The sequence below is a fragment of the Cyanistes caeruleus genome, chromosome 9 (genome assembly GCF_971803275.1).
Source record: "Cyanistes caeruleus chromosome 9, bCyaCae1.hap1.1, whole genome shotgun sequence".
NCBI lineage: Eukaryota > Metazoa > Chordata > Aves > Passeriformes > Paridae > Cyanistes > Cyanistes caeruleus.
In genome coordinates this window covers 27,653,094-27,670,551 of record NC_141709.1, presented here as the reverse complement: position 1 = coordinate 27,670,551, position 17,458 = coordinate 27,653,094, and the positions used below count along the sequence as shown (strand labels likewise).

Below are 17,458 nucleotides of genomic sequence, written 5' to 3'. Positions count from 1 at the left end.
GTGTCCCTGCATTCCTGTCCCTTTCCCTAACCCCACACGTGTGACAGAACAGGTGTGTCAGATCCCACTGATCTCCAGGGTTCATTTCACAACAGCTGCTTCCTGTAGGATGGAGCCAGAGCTTTCGTGGGGAAGGGTGAAAAGAGCAGGTGTGTGTGTTTTCCAGTGTGCCCTGAAGTTTCTTTGAACAGCCTCCCTTGTGTCCTGCTAATATCAAAAGTGTTCTTAGGTAGTGTTTAATGAAGTGCATAAATGTTTATGCTTCCTAATTTGGGATGCTAAATAGCAAATTAGTGTTTAAAATGTCAGTGCATGTATCCTTTTATTAATTAAAAAGAACAAAATAGAGATAACACTGAAAGCATTTAAACAGCAAGCACCCCTTTTCCAAGCAGACTTGTGAATGTTGTTTTTTTAAGTGATACTAAGGCAACCCACTATTTTGGGGAAAATGTCAATAATTTCCTCAGTCTTTTATGGCTTTAGTACTAATGTGTTTCCATTGTAACAGATTCTTTAATGGGAAGATCAAGCTGTACTTCTTAGAAGATAAGCCTATTTGAGATAGCATTTTATGAAACCTGGAAAAAGCAGCTTAGAATTTAATTAGAGTGAGGACTCCAGCCTGGCCCCAAAAATCAGAGGTGTTAATTCCTTCTGCAAAACCAGCATCATCTTTCTAAGGCTTCTGCTTGACATACTCGTCCCATCAGATGTTAATACTGTGTTTTGCTGAAGAATTTAAATGTTCTCCTTGGGCACAGGATCTTGGAAGGCTTCATAAAGTTTTCCCTGGAGATTTCATCAGCTCAGGTTAGTTTTTGTTTGTGTTCAAGAGGGGTATTTGGGTGACAAAAAAGTTCAGTTCCATTTGAAATATAGTGTCAATGGGGGCTAATAAAATGTATCCATTGGACTGGGCAAGTGGCATTTAATGTATCACTTGAAACTTTCTTGAGTCATGTTAAGGGAATAGGACTTACTAAAGGTAGAACACCTCTTTATTATATGACAACTTGAACTAAATCTTTGGATACTGGAAATAAGTTTTTTTGCTAATAACAAGCTATTTTTGCACATTGTGGTTTGCAGCATGCTGGGGGCTGTGCAGGGAGTAAAGGGTGTGTGAATTACATTTTATACTTGGATTTGGTCATTACTCTTGTCTTTTCCTCCCCATGAGCCAGTATCGAGGTTTTACAATTGTTTCCCAGTGTGTCTGTTTGAAATAGGGAAATAGGCTGCAGTTACATGTTCCAGCAATACCCAAGAAAAATAGGAACTTTAATGGGGTTTGCTTTTCTGCTTTGCAGAACTCTGTATAAATTAACTGTGAGTTTCATTTCATTTCCTACACTGCGGCCAGGGCTGTTCTTGTTGGTACATTAATTCTTCCATAATTGTGCCTGCCTGTACATAGTTTGCTTTGCTCATATTGCATCTGCTGTGAATCCACCATAGGAAACTTTATAGAAAATAGTCCCTACTAACTTTTTCCTGCTCTAGGGTAGTTTCATACCTGTACATCATGAAAAACAGGAGAGAGTTTTGACAGAAAATGAAGTAGGTTTTATTACAGGCTGTAATACCCCTCGTTTGTCATTCTAAGGTTTGTGCTGTGCCATTACCTCATACTGTAAACCTGGATTTGTGAGGATCAGAAAGACACAGATTTAAGAGGAAGTGACTGTTTACTCTTTTTTTAATCAAAGCAGGAAGGAGGCATTGCTGTTATAAGCTGATCTGTTGCCACACAATGCTGTTGTAATTTGTGATATTCATGATCTGATCCATATTAAAGTGCCTCTGGCACACTTGCAAGAAAGCAAGATTAGAGTTAACAAAAAGGGCTTTATTTTCTATTAGTGATTTTATAAGGGATATGAGCTGTTGTGTTAAAGGAAAGAATCCTACCAGGGACTTGAATACCTGAGTCAGGAAATCCAACCACTCAATTAAAAAAAAGAAAGCTAGTATTTATTAGAGGGGAAAAAAAATTGTTAGTTTCTGCTGTTCCAGAATAGGTTTTGATTTACTGGTGCTTTATAGAGATGGGAGGGGTTTTTTAATATAGTAAAATAGTAGTGTAAAAGTTGAACTCTAAGCAGGAATTCAAGGTTGCATTGGTTAGCTGTTGTTGGCTGATTGACCTGTCAAAAGCTGGTGCATTCTCCCTGTGGGAGGTCACTTCTTTGTGCACCTTTCCTTTAATGTTGTATCTGAGAGATTACTCTGACAGCTGTTTTGTTGTCTCAAGCAGAGTTTATTGTCCTCTTGGCAGTTTTAAGTAGCAATAAATTGAACTTTTTGGGATTTACTGAAATTGTAACAAAAATTCTACTTCATACTTCCAAAATCTATAGACTTTTAAAAATTAAAGCTAAGTGCAGGTCATTGCTAAAATGATACAGTCTTGATGCAGAACCTCAGAAAATTGTGTGAATTGGGAACATTGTGTATTAGCTGTAGCTTCACTGCATATTAGCTGTGTTCATAGTTTTGAGAACACCAAATCTGGCTGATTTCAGAAGGGGAAAGCAGGGTTGTGTCACTTGGAGCTGTGCTGAGGATTATTTCAATATTCCATCTTTTTGACATGAGAATTCTCTTCTGAAAGAGACAAAGACACAACTTGTGCCTCCTCAGAATGAGGTGGTAGCTTTCTCCATACTCTTGAGAAAATTTGTCATTCTGTGTGTGCCTTTAGTCTCGGATTGATGAAGTCATAACATCAATTGCTCAGATTTTATTGGTGTCATTTTTTTCATCATAACAGTGTGGAACTCTGAAGTGATTCATCCAACACTGAGGCAATAAAAGCGTTATGAAGTGCAATCATTGCATGTTTCATGCTCAATAGCTAATTTTTAATTTTACCATCTTGGGTATTTTTTCATCCCCTCAGGGTTCCTAAATAGGAAAAGAGAATCATTTGGACTTGGAAAACAGGAACAGTGATTCAAGAAATTAATTTATGTGGTTGTTCATCTGTTTTACTTTTGCAATTATTTCTCCTGTTTATGTTTGAACAATAACTTTAATTCCATGCGTCAGATGCCCTCTTGTCCTGCAGTGAAATCATGGTCCTGTGGTTGTGAGATCATTTGTTTACCATAAAGAGGGAAATATCTCACTTATGGCATCAGATGAAGTTGCATCATGCCTGGATCAGAACAAGGGTGAAAGTGAGTCTGGGAGAGGAGGAAGAAGCTGAGCCTAAAGGATTTTTTTCTGTGCTGGAAAACTTCTTCCTACAAAGCAAATTGTTACCTTCACATTTAGCAGAATATCAGCTTTATGTTCCCTGTTTATTGATAGTAAAGCCTTAATGGAAGTAAAGTCTTCATGAATATATGTTTATTGCATCAGGCTACCTACTGTCATGCTGAATTTTGGTCTTTGGTTGATTAATTTGAAATTAAAGAGTCACAGAAAATTTCCTGAACAACCCAAGAGAGGCATAAACTGAGGGTGATTTCACTTTTATTGTAATACAACAATTGCTAGGAGTTCTGCGAAACAGAAGATAAGAAATGATGTGTGTTGGTGCTTGTGTATCCTTTAGAGTTGCCCTGAACTTTCATGCCTTTGGAGTGGAGAGGGGTGCAGATTTCATGGGATGGACTGATTGTCAGAGGAATTGTCTGTGAGCACCCTTTGGTGTTCACCCTGCTGAATGTGAACGATGTCCTGGGACAGCAGCAGGGGGAATGTGCCTTGATAGCTCCATATCACACTGGTACCAGCCCCTTCCAGAGGAGACTCAGATGAAAAAGCTTTTATGGGAGTTTCATATCCTTTATACTCAAATATATCTTTATTGTCAGCCCAAATGTTTATATAAATCTGACTGAATTGTAGTTTAGTTTTAAAATAATTGTACTTTCATGTGTTTCTCATTTTTCTTGTAATTAACTGAGTATCAGTGTTCTGGGAGAAGTCTTTCTCCATGTTTCAGTTGGGGTATTAAGCCACTGATACTTGAAAATAGTCCATTTGGACATTTTGGTTTTGTGAGCCAGATGAACTATGATTTTATCTTTCCTTACGGAGTCCTCTGCAGGATTTGTGGAAGAACCTTTAGAGAATAATTCTCAAAATGTGTAGGACAGAAGGTGGATGGGTCAAAAAGCATTGCCTCCAAGTTAATGTTCTGTGTTTTCATTTCTTTAAGAGTCTTAGCTTATGAAAAACTAAAACTCTGTAAAGTAGGATTTTGCTTTCTTTTCCTGCACTGTAAATTAAAATTCTTTGACACTCATTGGTTTCTTTGCCTTTGCAAGGACACTTTCACCTTTCAGGACCAGGTTCTGCTTTTTGCTGTGGATGCTTTCAGGAGGAAGCAATCAAGGGTGTCCCATTTGGGGTTAAACAAGGCTGAAGGTGCTGTTGTAGGATCATCTCTACTTTGGAGGACAATGCAAGGAGCCACTCTCCTTGCTAGGAATGGGAAGGACAACCTTGAGGGTTGGATTCTCTGTAGGTATTGTCCCCTAATGCAGCTCATCCAGGAAAGGTTGTTTATTGCCACTTTGGTGGATATGTGCAACTTACACTCTGTGGCTTTCCTGAACTTGCAAAAGTACGTGACATTCACTCATCCAGCCTGATGTGGATGAGTATCCCAAGTCTGATGGCGCAGGAAGGCAAAGAAGAGGTTGTAGAAGGGTCACAGAAGGCCTTTCCCCCATTCCCACAGATAGTATGTGCAATTGAGGTGAAGTCAGTAGCCAAACAGCAAAATCCCAAGCAATTTAACTGGCATTCAAGGTTTCAAACAGTGAAAAGTTTTATTAATTAAAAAAGTCCAATCACTCTTAACATTCCCAGAATTTAACCTTTAAGAAGTGGCAAAATCAGCAGCTAGGGCCCTCGATCTAGTGCAGATACACGGCTGTATGTGTGTAGGTGTGATGTGCCATTTCTCTGTGTAAATATGTCTGTGCCATGTAAATCCACAACTTGATAATGTTCTTGATGGTCCCCAGCCCTGCCTGCTTCCCTGGTCTTCCTTTTTCTGTGCTGTTCCTTCTGCAAATGGGAGTCTGTCCTCTGTGCTTGCCTCAGTGGGACAAGGTGGGAGCGTTTCATGATTCCTGCCTTGCAAATTGTCAGCAGGGCTCTCAAGTGAAATACCTGCTTGTTATTCCTGGGGGTGACTGACACAGAACTAGAGCATTTCCTTGGGAGATCTGGTAGTGCTGCTGTCACTCTAAGGCAGACTTTGCCACTCAGGGGCTTCACACAGCAGCATTTTCTTTTTGTTGGTTTGTTTTTTGGGTTTTGTTTTTCCCCTGCCCTGCCAATGCCTAGATTGCAGCAAAGAAAATTTCATTCTCATGTGAAGGTCTTTAAGTGCTAATATGGAATAAGTCAATCTTTCAGCAGTATCACTTAAAAACATTAATTTCTCAGAGCTTCCCCTACTTTTGCTTTCAGTGGCCTGAAAGTTTCCCACCTAATGTCAGTGCCCAGATGAGAGCTGGAAATCACTGGGCACCTTGAGAGATTTATTCTGATCTATGGCTTCAATCTGCCCTCTGTTACTTCCTTTTCCCAGCTGCTGTGTGAAAACAGCCCCCTGGTGAACTGGGAAAGAAAGAGCTATCTCCAATTCTATGATCTAAGTGTGGTTCTTGGTGAGGGTGTTGTTAGCTGTGCCCAAAGTTGTGCAGGCTGAGGTGGCTGCTGGGCCATTCCATGAGCTGGTGTGGCTCCCTGCAGAACACATCACAAAACTTCACTCAGCTGCTCCCTTGAAAAGAAACCTTGGCTAGACCACAGCAATGCTCTTCAGAAAATCAAGCATTCTTGAGAATCCATCAAAGTGTGAAATCCATCTTTTCTTTGAGTAGTTTATTCCAGTGCTTACTGCTACCCTCGCTGCTCAACTTGTGCCTCTTTTCTCTGTGAGTCTGGCTTAACTTATTCCTGGTTCCTGTCTTAATATCTTCCCCCAGTATTTCTGCAGCTCATGAACATCCCAATAGACTGAGTGCTTTCACTCTTCTACCACCACAGATTTTCTAGGTCATGACTGACTCATTTTTGTAATACTTTTCTGCCCACCCAAACTCCTTTTCGTTTTATGGAAATACTTTCTATAGGAGTGTTTGGTTTAGTTGAATATAGTGATTGATACAATCTGGTGGTTTTAGGACACATGTCACTTGGTATTAGAATGTGATATACAATAGTAATTTCATTTTGTGGGCCAACCTTGATTTAATTTTGTAGAAATAAACCCCTGATATTATTTGATTCTTAACCAATTGATGTCCCAGTGTATTTCCCTTTTTGCTCTGTTACTAAGTTTAACTCTGATTCTGTTCCACTCACGTGCCAGTGAGGAGACAGAGCACGTTCTTCCTGCTTTCCCAGCTGCTCATTCCTGTTCTCACAGCTGGGCCAGGCAGGTGGGTGATGGGACCCAACTGGGCTGTGAAAGGCAGCAGGTGAACAGAGTTTCACAGAAAATAGGACACTGAAGTAATGGAACTCAGAAGAAATGGAAGCCAGAGCCTTTTTACTGCTGTAGAACGTGTCTGCAGGACACTTGAAGGGTTTCCTTGGTTGAAGATGAACTTGAATTGCTGAAGAGTGGTGAGGAGATATCACCAGTATGTTGTGATACATTCCCAGAATTGGGTAGGGTATCCTTAGGGAGAAACTTATACTTCTGTGGAATTACTTCACTCTGGAGCCTCCAGCCAAGTCCCATCAGACCTGACAGAAGAGCTTGCTGTGCATCAGCCCTTGCTGATGAATTTATCTCCTATGATAAATTAAAGGTTGCTTTGGGTAGGACACATTTTGTTTGACCATTCCTGCTAAATGATCAACATCCTCTCTTAACCTCAGAGATGAGATGAGGAACCAGCAAATTTCTCCACTGAGGTGGTTTAATGAGAATTGTCCTTTGCCAGAATTTTGAAGGTCAAAACCAGTTTAAATATGTAAACAGATATTCTATCAAGGTAAAGTAAAAAAAACCTTACAATTAATCTGTTCTAAGAAGTTGCTTCCTTCCTTTGAGAATTTTGAATAGTGCTAGACAAGGTTCTTCTAAATTTCCTTCATCATCTCTCTGAAGATTCCCTGTTAATTAACTTAGTCATTTATAAATGTTATGAAATCATGTTATTGACTTATTTCTATTTGTAAAGACACCAGGAAATTTGTGTACTGCACCCTTTGAAAAGTAATTAATGTTTCACTCCTAAATGCCTATTGATATTTTTATGCTTCCTATTGATTTGAAATTAATATCTCTGTCAATTTAAAGCTCACATGCTGGTTTGTCCAGCTTCCAAAGAATGGACAGGACATCATTGCTGAGCTGATCTAGTTAAAATGATGACCTTCATCTGATGACCTCAAGAAAAAAAAATACTGGCAAAGTTCTGCCTAGTCTTGGCTTCTTCCCTCTCTGGGCTGGTGGAAGGTGGCCCTTTCCCAGTGATTTGGGAGGGGTTGGGTAGGTTTTAACTAACTGGTGGCTTAATGATGGGAGGAGTAAGATCAGAGCAGTTTAAATACGTGTTGTAATACCAAGGGCAGAAACCAGTTGATGCCCTTACCCCTGTGCTGCAGGATTATTAAACACTCTGGGCAAGGCCTTGGTGGTGTTTTGCAGGGTTGTGGGTGGTGCAGAAGTTGCTCTCGAGGTCTCCTTGCTTACCTGACTAATCTGATCTCCTGTTCTGGAGCTCAGGTAGAACCTGTACCTGAGAGGTTTCACCTTTGTGGCGCAAGATGTTGCTGGATTTTCACCCTCCATGTGTGAGAGAATTGCTTCTCATCAATAGCTGAGCTGTGGTGAGCTCCAGAGAGCCCCACTGGCTGCACTCCCCAGGGCAGCTCAGCTGCAGGCTTTGCTAAATGCTCTCAGGGTGGCCCTTTGTGTGCAGCCCCTCTCGCCCACTGCTCAGGGAACCTGCATGGCATTCTCTTCCTTGAGTGAGGACTGACTACACAGGCAGCTCCTCAGAAGTTTGGGATCTTTTGCTGCTGGGTAACAAACTCTGTTCTGATCTGGGAAACCAGCTTTAGTGGAGCTCTTTTAGCAGGGGGATGGATTGTTGGACAGTATTGTCTCCGCATGTGAGAATCACCTATTTGTACTGTCAGGTACCCCAAATGTAATTATTGGAAGAATCAGATATGGTATGATTAAAGGGATTCATATTTGTTATTCAAGGGTTTTCTCTGTATTAAATACTTCAGCAAAATTTCAGTAACTGGTGACCTCTTTTGAGAAGTGACTCATTGCATTTTAAAGGCTTTATAACCAAGTCATCCCTTCTTGTCAGGGACATGGAAGATGAATAGATCATTCCTGCCTGCGAATTCCAGTCTCAGGGGAAGTCCCTTTTCACTGCCTGTGGTGATGCTCAGCTGCATCACCACTTTTAATTGCCTGCAGGCTCCTGCAGGACTGCCTGTGTCCCCTCTGGCATGACCTACATCCTTGCAGAGCCAGGAATCCCTCGGCACTGGTGAGTGGAGCCTGAGCACAGGACAGAAAGTCCTGTTGTTGCTAATCCCTCACTGACTCCCAGTGCTGGAAGCTATGTGACAATCTCTCGTTTGCCTAAATTCATCTGGCATTATTTTGCCTGTAGAAGGACACAGCTGTATTTTCTGTATTAAAGATGATGGTAGGAAATGTGGGCAGTGTCTTGAGCATTGGATACTGGGTGTGTTATACTGAAACCCAGGGAAGGATGTATTAAAAAGAGCACAGCACCTTATCAAACCAGGACCTCCTGCATCATGATATATATGTGTTTCTTTTCTTGAAAGAGGGAATAAATAGTGAAATAATCATTCCAGCTGTAGCCTGAATTGCCTTGCTGCAGGTCACATCAAACTGTATGAATGTGTCAATAGCTCAGTTTAATTTGGAAGGCTTGGGCTGGTGGAGGAATTAGATAATGATATTTCAGGTGAGTTAAACATTGCAGTCTGCTATGGAAAGGAAGAATTTATAAGGGGGTCTTCTTGCTCATTTTGGAAAGTTCTCCAAGAGTATCTGTTCCACTACTCTGTAGCACTGGAAGTGTCTGGACCTGCTGCTGAACTTGTAACACAGGATTGGAGTTACTGATCCTGTGCTGTTGAAGTCTCAATGTGCCACAGGTTCATCTGTTCCAGTTTTGCTTTTTCTACACAAATGGCAGATAAACTGGGAATATTTTTCTCCAGGACTTGATTATTTTGTTTCCCCCCACCTACTGAATTCACTCATGAGCAGCAGTCTATTTATTTGTTCTTGAGCAAATGTTGCTGCCAAGTTTGAGCAGCATTTTTTTTTTCCTGTCTTTGAAGAGTTTATGAGAGATCATATCCACTTTACCTTTGCTAGCCTGACCTGTCTTTTAAATTTTTCTTGAGAGATACACTCACCAATTCATCTGCTGTTATCCTACTCAGTGTCTCCTGCACTTGCCTGATCTTTCTCCATCAGTGATGCTTTTGTGCTGAGTTTTATCTTGGGTGGTAACAGTACATTTTACAGAGACATTATCTTTCCAGAAATGCCTTTCTCTAGAAATATCTTCATGGCTTTGTCATGCTGAGGGCTCATAATTCAGCTGCAGTCAATGGCTCTGCTGAGGTTGTTATCCTTCCTTTGAGTTAATGTATACCAGACTTCCTATCACTGTAGGAACTTGCTGTCAAACTTAATCTCACCTCCATTTTTCCACTTCTGAAAGTCATCTGGAGGGATCTCTACTTCCCATCTGATATTTCTCTGTAGCCACATCATACTGACATTGCCTCCTAGTATTGTGCCATTAGTTTGTCTCTCTAGAGTGTGTCCTTAACCAGTGAATAAATGAAAACTGTCTTTGCTTTTGTGTAGATTTGTACCCATTCTAAAACTGTAAACATTTAATGAAGTCTCAAATTGCACCAAATTGGAGCAAGTAGTTTTCCTTCCAGTAAATGACTGATAGTTCTCAGAAACTAGGAACCTGGTGACTTGTTTAGCATCGCACCTTGAGTCAGAAATGAGCACTGATGACACAATCCCAAGTCCTCTGTTCTAAAAGTGAAACAACACTGTATGCTCTTTATCAGGAAACCATCCAAAGGCTTTTATAAAATAGGGAATGTCAGTGCAAACTTGGGGCTGGGCTCTGGAAAGCCATTTGGAAGATAAATTTAATGAGAACTGAATTTTCAAGTTTCTTGGGTAGCTTCAGGGATGCTTAGATACTTTAGTCACTGATATTCTGATGGCTCTGATTTCTGGGGTACTGCACCTGCACTTCCCCATGGTACTGTTCCAATATCAGACTGAGCTTCTCCATTGTTTTTCTTTATGTATTTATCAAACATGAATAGCTCAGGTGAGCTGATGGTACATAATGCCACACTCACCTGTGTTTGCTGTTTCAGTGGCAGTTGCCTTGAGGACTTGTGGTAAAATTAATTTTGAACTTTCTAACTCTCGAGCCACATGCGTAATATCCCTGAAAAAAACCACCCTGGATGTTCACACTGCTCCCTGATGCCCCCAACTCTGACTGCTGCTGTTGTTGTGTTTATTGTGCAGATTTATCTCGAATCGTGGAGTGATTGTGAGCTTAAGCAATGATGTGGAGTGAAATCTCCTCAGTAACCGAGTTAGAAGGGAGTGCATTCCTGAGAAAGTGAAGGCTAAGCTTTACATCCGGCTGTGGAGCATGGCACCTCCCTTGGAGCTGGGATTAGTCTAATTCCCTCTGCTGCCTCAGCACCACCGTGCCTTGCCTCACTTCCCCGGGATCCCAAACACCCTACACCTTCCCACAGAAGCTGCCACTTCGGGATTTGCACAGTTTGACCTGCCCATCCTCTGCAGCCGCCCTCCTGCCCCTGAGCCAGGGGAGGAAGCTCCAGCTGAAAGCTTCTTAACTTAAAAAAAAAAAACCCAAACAACCCACCAAATAACACGGGAAAATTACCTTTTGTTGTTTGTTTTGGATACAGGGTAAGACGATACCCGTTGTGTACAAAGGTTGAGAAGAGCATTTAGCCCCAGATAGGATAATCTTTTGATGGCAATGGTTCCATTTTGCAATTAAATTGCTGCAGTTGAGCAAATCATAGCTTTGTGTTTGTGTGTGAGAGCAATTGCTCGACAGCGGCTGCAAACCTAAACCTGCTCCTTGTGAGCCAAAAGAAGTCAAACTACTTCAGGGTTTTGCTGTGCAAGTGCACAGAAGGGGGGTCACTTTGGCCCCCATATGGCCAGAACAGGAGTCTGAGAGCTGCTGTGGCTGAGCTGGATGCCAAGGTATAGAGAGAATTGTCTTGCAGGGTTTCCACTGGCAAAAAGTGAGGGTTTTTTCCTCATTCCCCATTGTTCCACTTGCAGAAAAACCCAAATTAGCTTTGTTTGTGGGAACCACACACCTCTGCTGGTTTGCAGGTCCTTGGGCAACAAAAATCTAGACAAGAGAGTTCATCTTTTGTTTTTATAACGCTCTGGATCACATTCCAAAGGCGCAATCGAATCCTGAAGCCTCAGTGTGAGGATCTTGTTGTGTGCATTGATCTGTGCATGCTCTCCGTGGTTCTGCTGCCTCCCTGACCAGCCCTCGATGTGGGACGAGCTGCAGAGAGGCTCTGAATTCCTATTAGAGGCAATGGGAACCTTTCCAGTGGGTCCCAAACCCAGCCTACAGGGAAGGAATCTGCCCTCTGCACAGTAGCAGCCCTATTGCTCGAGCTCAGGGCGGATACAGCGGGTGGCCTTGAGAGGAAGTTTTTTTGAGATGTCCTAGTATGGGGTGTTTGCATAGCTGGGCATTGTAAAGAGGATTTCTCAGGAGCAGCTTTTAATCTTCGCCCAGGTGGAGTTGTGCAAACAACGTTCTGACATCAGTCACGCTGAGGACACGTGTACACAGGGTAGCAGTCACTCCTTAAATATGGGAATCATAAATATGTGTTGACAGAGAAATATATTGAAGCAGTTTCCAGTGCGTGCTGTAATAAGTAAACCAGCCATTGTGTTCCACAGAGCTGCATGCTTTAAATGCCTAACAGTAGAGAACAACCCAAAGTGAATCACAGTAATGGAAAAGAAAGTGTTTACATCTCTCAAAATGCTCTGTACAATAATCATTCCTTCTTTATAAATTTGATTTTGGCAAATTTGAATCCAAATGAGATGAAGTTTGAAACACAGGCTTTTGTGGTAAGGTACAGCTCGGTGTGTAATCTTTTGCAGGTGGCTGGTATTCGCTTATTGTTTGTATTTCCATTTTGCTTAGCAACCCCTGTCCTGGACCAGGACCCTGCTGCTGAGAGGGCTCTGCTAACATTGATGGAATGGATGGCTGCTGTTTTGTAGCGAATCCAAAACTAAACTAATGGCTTCTCATTCTGTCCCCTCCCAGTGAGAAACCATGAGGGCCAGCTGATATTTAGCGATGGGATTATAACTCTTGAATTACTGAGTCAACAAAATATCTGGGGGCCCTGTCAGGCTCAAGTGGGTGTAGTTTTCCCAGGTTTTGTGTCCTGATGGCCAGAGCAGGGAGCACAGGCTCCGAGTGTGGGGCAGGCTGGAGTGCTGCTCCCTGGATAACCATTTCCTGACAGAGCTGCTCAGGCGAGCAAATAACCGCTCATGATTTGTGCGTCCCTGCAATTACAGAGGAGCAGCCTACCCCACATTGCTAAGCACTTACTAATAGCTCCTCTGCCAGTGGCACAGCACCTGGATCCCTCAGAGAGACAGTGCACACCACGCTCCCTGCTCGGGAGCTTATGTAAGTCAACATTTGCGGAGCTGTACCCGAGTCCTCGTCTAACCTCTGAAGCAGAGATGTCCTGATGTGTCGAGGGTTTGTGGGAAGCAGTATTATCTCCATTTGAGAGCTGGAAAGTTGGAAAAGGTAGACTAACTTTTAGTCTCAAAGTCCTTTCATCAGCAAATTCCACAGAGCTGTGCCTGAGCACTTTGGAGTGGGGATTGCTGCTGCAGCGCAGAGGAGCCACTGGTCATTGGCAGCTTGTGTTTGACAGTCCTGGCCAAGTTCTTAAATGGTGACACTCATACCTGTGCTTCAAACCCTCCCCTCGCCTTGCAGCAGCCCTGCCTTGGGACAGGATGCAGTGCAGTCCCCCTTTAGACAGGAAATCTGATTGTCTGACACTGGAAGGAGGTTTGAGCTCCAAGCTAGTGAAAACTAAGACTTGAATGGTATTTAAATACCCCGGGGGGGGGTTCTTTGGAGCTGTTTCTGGTGCTGTACTAGGGTGTGTTTGGCTCAGAAGTGGTGAGGATAATATCCTGCTCTGTGACAGTGCCCAGATGCCACCCAGGAGCAGGCCATGGCCAAGGCTCTGCACAGCTGTCTCGGGGTGTTGGTGGCTTGCATGTGCTGGTGGTTTTTAATAGCAGAGCCTTGTGCCCAGAGGTCACACGGGGGAACCATGTGAAAGGCCTTTGCATGGAGAGGTTAGAAACAACTTATGTTAATTCTGGACTCCAGCTAAAGCTACCCAGCTGTTTAGCTGAGACTGGGAGCTGACAGACCGAAAAAAGGGCGCAGACAATTAAAATGTCACTCTCTGGAGAGACAGAGAGGGAGAAAGGGGCAGCCATCAAGAAAACCAAAGTGATGCAAACCTGACTGCAGGAAATGGTTTGGGAGGAATGGCCCAAGTGTGAACACTGTGGGCATGTGCTCAGTTTCCCCCAGGTTCCCTGGGAGATGAGACAAGCCTCTCTGTGATGTACTGGTGGCTGCTGGGGTGCTCGCAGTAGCAAAGGACACCCTAAGCTTTGGTTGCTGGAGTTGTGTGGCTGCAGTGTCGCTGATTGAACTTTCCATTGGTGACTAAGGATGACAAATACCTCCTGTGGAATTCACCTTTGTTGCAGGGAAGCAGTGGCAAGCAAGACATTTTCAAAAATGTTTTTGGAATGTTGGTTCCCAAAGCTGTGAGGTTCCATATTTTGTTTCTCCAGATATGGTGCTGATTGACTCGTCTGTGACTGACATTTTGTACACAGCCCTTCTGAATTTCTAAACAGTGTACTGTTCACAGGTCAGTTATTGCTCTGTAAATGCCAAATATTTGGACTCTGAATGCAATGGCCCATGCTTCTAGTTTGAGTCTTCTCCAACATTATTCCCCCTTCCTCCTTTCTGCCCACAAAACTCACATTGCAGCGTGGGAGCACGTTTCGGTGTGTGCTTCCCCTCTCAGTGCTTCGACAAGGTGAGCAAACTTGCTGAGCAAAATCTCTAGCCAAATACAAAGAAATTCATCTTCAAACTTTCCCAGCAGAAAGATGGAAACTGATGAAATATCCATCTGGATCAGCCTCCTCTGTCAATAGATGGTTCTGCTGAGAGCTTTCAAGTGCCCGGCTCCTTCAGCAGTTTTTTTTCACAGCAGCTGTGACAAAAGAGCTGTCCTCAAAAAATGACATCTTCTCAACCTTGACATCATTGCCAGTGGTTGAAAATCCAGACCATCTGTTTTCCTGAGTTTGTCTGACTTTGTTCTACCTGACATGACACTGACAGTGTTATGTTTAGCTGGAATGCAAATGAAATGGTGTCATGTGCAAGCCAGTCCAAGAGGTCAAAGGAAGGAAAGTTTAATATCAGTTTAGGGGGGGAAAAAACCCAACAAACATCATTTCATTTCTATCTCTATAGATAGAGATATAGGCCTCCAAATCATCCATGATAGTGATGTAAACCAGCAGACATCAATCTTATCCCTAATAAAAAGAAGCATAGGTCGTCAAAAGTAATTTGCCTTTTAAAGGATCCTGAAGTGTGAAAACATTAAGTATTTTACACAGGAATAGAGACAAACAAAAGGTAGGAAATATTTTTCATAGATGCCTGATGAAGTCTGGTTCTTTGTGACCTCATCAGATTTTTTTTAATGTGAAAAGAAGGGTAATTTCAAGCTCCAAATCCAGTTTAGCTGTGAAATGAGGAAAAAAAAAATGTTGTATCTATCTTTCTGAATGAAGGGGGGAAATCATCTTCCTTGAAAACAATCCAAAAGTGATGCTTATTCTGTGCTTGTGTGCTCACTGCTCACAAAACCCTTTCAGAAAAGAACTTGCCTTCCTTTCACCAGGGAGCTGGAAACAGAGAAGTTGTGTGGCAAAGGTTTCTTAAACTCATTGCTTTGGTTGCTTCCAGAGCTATGAATCCTATTCCTCTTTTCTAATATAGTTTCCTGTCCATTTGAAAAATCTGTTCTATTATATATATGACTCTTCTAACCTACCTGAAATGCTAAGTTAAAGCAAAATTCTGTTTGTTGCCAGTTTGGTTTTGGGTTTGTTGTCTATTGGTTTGTTTTTTTTTTTAGTAGTATTTTCTTTATTATTAGAAATTAAAACATTAGCCCCAGGTTTAAAGATTTTTTTTCCCCAACAAACTTCCATTCTGCCCAAAGCTTTCATCTATTCTAAGACAAAAAAAGTCCCCATGAACCTTCAGTTACTTCAATTTGTGGAGATTTCTGTTTCTCTGCATGTCTGGAGTTGCCAGAATCAGACATTTCTGCCTTTGTACGTCCAAGAGCGAGTGACAGGAGTCATAGGAGCTGATCACTCTAATGCCATATGACAGTGGGTGTGAGGATTTTACAGCACTGGAATCACTGAACTATTCAAAGTTGCTGCACCAGTTTGGAGCTAACAGAGCCAGAAGAGACTCGTGGGAGCTGGGACATGCCTCCCAAAGAGGGGAGATGTGCCCAGCTTTGCCCCTCTGGGCCCGGCACCTCGCGGCTGCGCCCGGATCCGGAGCAGGGAGGGAGCAGAGGAGGAAGGGAGCTGTGCTCGGGCTGCTCTGTGCGGCTGCCAGCCTCTCCCTGCTGCTGGTCACACCTTTCAGGGTGATGGTTTTCACTCTGGTGCTGTGAGTTGGTGCAGGTTTTTGGCTGTGGGACTGGACATGGCTTTCCTCCACACTGTGCTGGCTCTGGGGTCACTTTTCCCAGACATCACCCCTGCCCTGCTCAGCTCTGCAGGAGCTCTGCTGTCCCCTCATGTGCTGCTTGGAAAACACAGTGACGTGGTTTGCACATGTGGAGGAAAACTTTTTTACCTTTCATTCTCTGTGTGGCCTTTGGATATTAATAGCTGACAGATTTCCACTTCTTCTCATTTTTTATCTGCTTTGTATATGCCATTTGTTATCTCTTTTGTATATGACATCAGCATAAGGCTTTTGTTGTACAAATTTTTAATAAAAGAAAGCCAAAATATTTCAAAGCTAAAGCGGATATTACTTTTCTCATGGAGTACAGAACCTTCTTTTGATAGCCCAGACCTTTGATAAAGTGTGTTGTAAGGCAGGCACTGTATTCAGAAAGTATTTACTTGCTTGGTGGTAGGTCTGGGTTTTTTTTTGTAACAGATGAGCATTTTACTCTGAGAGACAGTTATAATTAATAGTGAGATGAAGTTATAATTACAGATAGTGCTGACACTTGGCATTCAACCTTTGATTCAGGCTGAGCCCTTGGCTTTGGTGCCTGGCTTCCTTTGTCAGAAGGGCTGGGGGGCAGATGGGGCGTGGGCAGTGTGAAGGTGTGGCTGTGGAGCGCTGTGACAGAAGGGAACCCCATCCTTTATCCCAGGCTCTGGTGGGCTGGGGGCTGAGGAAACACCTCCTGCCAGAGGCCAGGAAGGGACAGGGTTCACTGGGATCAAAGCTTTCAGTCCAGCAGTGCCAGCCCAAGCACCAGCACCGTTCTCAGGGGTCTCCTGGGGGTTTGAAGAGGCTTTGGAAGCGGGGACAGGACGCTGGTGTTGGGTGCTGTGGGGAAGGGCAGGCCCAGCCGGCCGTGGCTGAGCGCTGAGCTCCGGCCAACTCCAACTTCTCACCCTGATGTTTGTCTCAGAGGCCCTGGGCTAGAACATTGCTGTGCCATTTCACCTCCTGGCCCGCAGCCCATCGCGATGCCGGTGCCACCCTTGCATAACTGAGCCTTGTTATGAATGACTGGAGAAAGTGCCATTACAGATCTGCTGCTGCCGGGGGCACTCCCCAAAACAACACCCTGTGTCTAAAAAAAAAACAGGAACTGCATGAACTCGCAGAGCCCTCGTTGTGCTGGTGTTACAGCAGGATTTGGTGCTGCACATGACCCACTTACAGCCTGGGAATGTTTTCAGTTTTGCATTTTTTCACCTAGAGATCTTCGCTTTTCCCTGCGCTGTCCATTTTTAAAAAGGAAAGAAAATAAAAAGGCACAAAAAGAAGGCTTCCCTATAGCTGTGGCTTATGTCCTTGCATAAATCCCTCTGTCATTATGATTTTCACATTGGTCTGCTCTTGTGTGTCTTTGTTACTTCGCCTTTCTCTGGGTTATTCCCAGTTCTCACATTCCCTGCCCTTAGCTGCTGAGGTGAATCTAATGCACACCCATCTTTGTGCACCCCTTTCCCTGTTTCCTTACTGATGATCTT

At 43.1% G+C, this 17,458-nt stretch overlaps 1 protein-coding gene and 1 long non-coding RNA gene across 3 annotated transcripts in view; both read left to right on the top strand.

Moving 5' to 3' along the window:
• LOC111933065 (BEN domain-containing protein 5) overlaps nucleotides 1-17,458 on the top strand; it is an 887,514-nt gene that overhangs the window by 564,352 nt on the left and 305,704 nt on the right. The gene's annotated exons all lie outside the window — the stretch shown is intronic.
• LOC147651733 (uncharacterized) lies at nucleotides 394-16,264 on the top strand. Its single transcript, XR_015273955.1, has 3 exons — nucleotides 394-813; nucleotides 13,976-14,055; nucleotides 14,181-16,264. It is a non-coding gene; the product is annotated as an uncharacterized LOC147651733 (long non-coding RNA).